Source organism: Tinamus guttatus, unplaced genomic scaffold (assembly GCF_059628265.1).
Source record: "Tinamus guttatus ecotype Peru unplaced genomic scaffold, ASM5962826v1 Tinamus_guttatus_pri_ptg000060l, whole genome shotgun sequence".
Taxonomy (NCBI): Eukaryota; Metazoa; Chordata; class Aves; order Tinamiformes; family Tinamidae; genus Tinamus; species Tinamus guttatus.
Genome location: NW_028288594.1, coordinates 4,914,357 through 4,920,356, shown reverse-complemented (window position 1 = coordinate 4,920,356; position 6,000 = coordinate 4,914,357).

Genomic DNA, 6,000 nt, shown 5'->3' with positions numbered 1-6,000 from the left:
AATGTCTGGGAGCCACAGGCACAGTGCCAGACTGCCTGTGGTTACAAAGAAAGTGTCCCCATGCTTCTCTAGCTGGTAACCAGCCAGCAAGCAGCCATCCTAACAACCACTCCGCCAGGCATGAAAGTGTGGGGGGACACCTCCTATCTCCGTGACCACTGCCCAAGCCTCAACAGCCAATTCCCTGGCAGGACTTGATTCCCCAGGGTCTGTGCTTCCCAAACCTGCCCTTCCCACCTCTCTGCCACAGAGTGTGAGTGTGGCCTCCCTCCTCCCCAGGAAAGAAACCCGCTGTGCATTGTGCCTTGGCCTGGGGAAAGAGGTAATGTGTGGCTTCGTGTTGTTGTGGCCACGGCAGATTACTGGGGAGGGGAATTTGCACCCTTTCACTCTGGGCACTTGATATAACTGGCTTGTCCCTGGGGCTCCTTCAGTGTCCCTCTGCCTGGCTGACTTGTGCCCTTCCCCACAGATAGGTCTGTCACAAGTCCCACCAAGGAGTCCCATTTTCTCACCCATCTGCTCGGAGGGACATCCTGAGCCAGACAGTCCTGCTAAGCCGAGCTGGCCTTGCAGTTTCTTGTGTGTTATCCCCCTACTCACAGAGCATCACATGGAGGGTCCAGTGCTGAAATGGGAAGATTCAAGATGCTTCACCCAAGCATCGTGAGATGTGGACAAGAGAGATGTGAATGTCAAGCTGGAAGAGCCCAGACATATGATGGAGGAGATTTTCATCAGAGTTGATTCAGGGATTGGAAAAAATACTATCCCTTCTTCCATCAGAGAGGAAAACAGCTAAAGTAGTTCCAAAAGTTTTCAGAAGGGGGACATTTCTTTCATTTGATTGCCATGAAAATAGGAGCAAAGTCTTCTAAAGACAGTCCATGCTGTCAAAAATAGGTGAAATTTATCGCAGTTTCACTAAGAATTTTGGCCCAAGCTCTAGAGTCCTCCATGACAAGGGGTCGCTGCTACACAGGGGAGGCACTTCAGTCATGCACAATGTGGTGATTTTCTAAGAGTCTGAACCCCCTAGTCCCAGGAGCTGGAGAGCTTCTCAGCTCCTTCAAAAAAACCTAAATCTCACTTTTCGCCCGTGTGGCTGTGGAAACCAATGGGAAAACCTGGCCTGACCTGAGTGTGATCACCAAAAAGGCAATAGAGAGACCTTAGCTGGGCTGATCATCATGCTTTTCTCCAAAATTTGAAGCCAGATGCATGACTGGCCAAATATAGATACCCTGGGCTGATGCCCTCTCAGTCCCTGGCCTGGTACCCATCACCAGGCTCAGTGTAGAAGACTAGGGGGACAGCTGACCCCCTCCAGCACAGCAGGTTGTTCTGTCCTTTCTCCTCACCCCCAGAGCCCCAGCTCATCTCCTGCCTTTGGAAAGCTCCAGCAAGGGTAGGGAAGGTCTCTGGGGGTGGCAAGGGAGAATGGGGGGGCTGGGACTTTCCCCAGGAGATCACAGGAGGAACTTTGGCTGCAGGGTGGGGGGAACCAGCGAGGAGTTGCTACATCATGCCCTAGTGTGCCGTGAGTAACTCCTCTGGTATTTATTCCCCACTCAGAACAGTCATCAGAGCCAGATTCTGCCTGAGGGAATCGCTATACGGGAACGCCCAGCCCCATCCAAATTCCATTCCTGCTCCCAACAGAGTCTACATGAAGCAGAGCCATGAGGGAACACTTCTGTGGCACCCCTTTATCCCACCCGCTGGGGCTGGTGGTCAGTGTGGCCACCAGCAGCCTGCTGGCCAGCTTGCAGGTGCCAGCAGGCACAGCCTGCCAGGGCGCTGACCTGCAGAAGCAGACAGATATACCTGGGCTACGGGTGTCCCTGGAGAGAAAAGCCTTGTTGCATTTTTACCATCTGAGGGGAGAATGAGCAGACCCTTCTGTGCCTTGGTCTGGACAAGTCACCCCCTGCCTCCCTAGCGCTTTCTTTGGTTGAGAGGCAGGTGGGTGCCCATGGTTTGAGACCCTTCCCAAGAGCCTAGCTGGCAAGTGCTGCAGCTTGAGCTTCAGATAGATGCTCCAAGGCTTTCCTGAAGTTCGGCCCCAACATGTCATGTTGGCACCAGCGCCAGTTCATACCCCTCTACTAAAAAAGAAAAAAAAATTGGCCCTAACTGACCTACCTGGCAAGGCAAAGTACCTACAGCGAGGCAGCAGCTGGCTCAGGACAAGAACCCAGGAGTCCTGTGCTCACCCCTCCAGCTCCAGGCCCAGCTCCCTGCCCATCCACGCCTGGCACAGTGTCCTAATGACATCACCCTACATGAAAAGAGGCAGGTCACCCAGCAGAGAGCCCACAGCATGGCTGTGCTGAACATGCTGAATGACCAAACACACCGGCAGCAGCCTAGTTCATCAGAACTGCCCCTACAGCCCTGGAGGGCTTCAGCCCCTTTGCTCAGCCCCTGCTCCACATGGCTGGGTGCCCAGGACACCGTGCTGCTGTGTGACTGCACAAGCTGTCTAGAAAGGAGTGGGACAAGACTGCTGAGCTGCTGGATACAGTAAGCAGAGGGAGTGCTTGGGCTGAAGGCTGTGATGCCGCCTGGGTGGCCCCAAGAGCTTCAGTGGAAGGTGCCCTGAGCAAGCATGGGCAGCGTTGAAAGCGTCCTGAGTCTCTGGGCAGAACTTTGGGACAAGGCAATGTCTGCAGAGGAGCAGCACTCTGGTGTGGGATCATTCAGGGGAAACACCTAATAAAGGGGGCTGATAATGTGGCTAGGAAGAAGGTGATCTGGAGGTCCTGCACAGACCAAACCTTTCACAGGGCTGAAGTCACAGTTAAACAGATGGGCACTAAGTTTTCTTGGGAAATCATGGGAAATGCTCCCACCACTAGACCACCTCGCTTGTGACATACATCTACTGCAATCTTCCACTGGTCCCTCTGTAGGGGTCTCCGCAACCCCACTGTGGCAGGAATGGGTGCCTTTTCTTTGGGCCTCCAGCTGGAGTTGGGTAAGGTGGTTACCGTCAAGAGGTCACCAGCATCTCCAGCAGCGAGCTTCCATGAGGCAGATGCATGGAGCAAGGAGGTGTCTGGCTGTGAGAGCACAGGGCGCACACAAGGCTGGGTTGGCACTGGAAGCAACCTGGTGGGAACAGCAGGTGAGTTGAGAGAAAGGGGGTCTGTGAACAGCTGCTGGGTTGGGGAAAGGAAGCACTGGGGTGGTGGAGGGGGGCACTTTACCCGTGCCACCCTCTCCTTACCCCCGTGGCAATGGGATGGGAGCGAGGAGGGGCAGGCTTGGCAATGGGTGTGGGGGGCAGGAAGCCAGCGCAGGGGAGGTGGGACCTGCCAGCTCCCAAGGCCGGGGGATGAAAGCGCAGGGTCCCGGTGGGGGGGACAGGAGAGGTGCAGAGGCAGCCAGCACAGCCAGGTGCAGCGGGGAGAGGGCTGGGGGGGAGGCACGGAAAAGAGGCCAAGTGCAAAGAGAGCAAAGGCAGCGGAGGAAAAAGAAAGCGTGGCCAGAGAGGCAGACATGAAAGGGGGAGTGAGGCAGGGGAGAGATGAAAGGGCCCCGGCGCGGGTGCTGCTGCCTCCTCCCCATGCTCCTGGGGCTCTGTAATCCCTGGGGAGCTGGCTCCTCTCATGTGGTGGCCCGCAGCTGTGTGCGGTCGGCTCAGCCCCACCGCTCCGCACAGGGACTTTCCAGGAGGGGGAGAAACCCAACACAAAACACATGATTTAACCATCGCCTGCAAGGCCCTGCACATGCGGGGACCAGGGGCACCTTGGCACAAAGCCTGCCTGGGGACATCAGGGTCTGCTGGGGCCAGGAGCAGCCCACAGGCACACTCTGTGCTGTCCTGGGGAGAGGTAGCCTGGAAGCACCAGGGCAGGGTGAAAGGGGTATGACCCCAAGCCAGCTGATGGGCAGAGATCCAGGGTGGTTATGCGTGCAAGTGCTGGGTGGAGATGCGGAGAGCCTGGATCAAACACCACCCGAGGGGGCAGAAGCCTGGCCCCTTCAGTGCAGACCTATAGGGGACAGAGGTGGCAGGGTGCACAGCTCCCGTATCTGCTCAGTTCATCAGCCCTGCTCACCCTGTTGGGTGCCACATCCCACCTCCTCACTGTGGGCTTTGGCTCTGGGTATCAGGGATGCAGTAGGACTTGGCAGATGAGCTTGGCACCCATCCTGCTGGGTTACTGGGTCACTTTTTTATTGCTCTAAAGCAAATCAGGAAGTCAGGCCACAGCAGATATTGAAGCAGGGCTTCCAAGGCACTCATGACCTGAGATAACTCTGTTCTCCATGTCCAGTTCAGGCCCCTGGAGGGGGGCTGTTTCCCACAGGAGATGGTCTCGCTGATAGACAGCATCCCATTTGACACTGTTCGTTGCTGGCAACCCAGTCATGGGGCAACATCTGGACAAAATACAGCCACAGAGCAGGGGTGCCAGTCTCTCACCTTATCTTTGGGGCAGGTGGGACAGCAGATTTCATTCCCATGGACAATTCCCACCCCACTCCCTGTCCCCTCATCGCAGGTCCATCTGTGCCAACCGCCCCTGTGCTTCTGTGTGTGTGACTTGGTGGGCATGGCTGGAAGTGGCCCTGATTGAATGCAGGCAGGACCAGCCACCTCCATCCTGCTGTCACAGAGCTCTCCCTTCCTGAAACCACTTGCAAGATGAAAGGAGACCAGCGCTTGCAGCACAGCCAGTCTGCTCCACTGAGACACTCTCTTCCCCATTCCTAAGGCTTTCAAGGACCAAGGTTGTATGAACTCCCTGGGCATCTGCCTGCTGGGGATAGCCCATCTAATTCCATCTTTTGGGGTATATCTGGAAATGTTCTGGCTTCCTCTAGAATACCTTGTCCTCCCCCCACTCCCAATCTCATCCCCTGCAATGAGGAGCCAAGAAAAGACTTGCTGGGAGGGAATGAGGTCCTGCCCAGCCCCACCACGATGCCTCTGCCCCTTCCACATTTGGCCCAGCGAATCCTCCCGCCATCTGTGTGCACAGCTCCCACTCAGCACCTGCTGGGCAGAGTCACACCCTGCCGTAGCCACATACGCAGGAAAGAAGGGGTGCAGCCATGCTGGGGTGCTCCGCACGCCTGCACAGGAGCCGTGGAATTGTCCCTGGGAACCGCTGGGAGAGGGCTGCAAAGATGACGACCTCTCCTTGCACTGCCCTAGGTGCCAGCAGCCCGAAAGGCCAGATGGCACAGGGTGCTGCAGCGGGGGGCACCCGGGGAGCTGGAGTCCGTCTGGTGGCCCCCCAGCCCTCTCAGAGGAGCCAGCCCTCTGCAGAGGAATGCTCCGGCGCACTGCAGCTGCAGGGAGGGGAGGCGCTTGCAGAGCACCGTGGCATGAAGGCATGATAGGGCATGCTCCGCCGGACCATGAATACCTGTCCCAGGCGGTTAGAGGCACCCAAGGCGTGTACGGATGGCGCGGTAACGCACGCCTCGTCAAGCCTGGGCGGCGGTGCTCCACCGGGAGAGGAGTCTCCTTCCAGTTTGCCCTCCCACTTGTGCTGGTGAACGGTGAGCCCCGCTGCCGGCAGCGACCCGCTTCCCCGTCACACTCCGCACGTAACGCACGGGCCCCAAGCGGCAGGGAATGCCCCTTTGCTGCCTGGCAAATGGGGTGCGACTGGGCCTGGCCCGAGGCTAGGAGCTGGTCTGGGTGGCCTCACTGGGTCCCTCCATCTCTGCTCATATGAATTCCTAAGGGAACTGCCAAGGCAGAGCTCTTGCTCTGGCAGTGAGAGGCAGTAAAAAGTAAAAAGAGAAGCACAAATAGAAATTCTTGGTGGCTAACCCTCATTTACTCCTTGTAAGTGTGCACAGCCACCATCGTCAGCATGCTTGTCATGCACATGGGGTCACATCCATGCAATCCGCACCCCTGCTGCTTGCTCACACCTTGCTTTGCCTCTGCTGCTGCTGCAGGACCCTGTTGCCTGAGATCAACTGCACCCCTCTGCCGAGCAGCCCGCTGTGAGGCCTTACAGGTAGAGG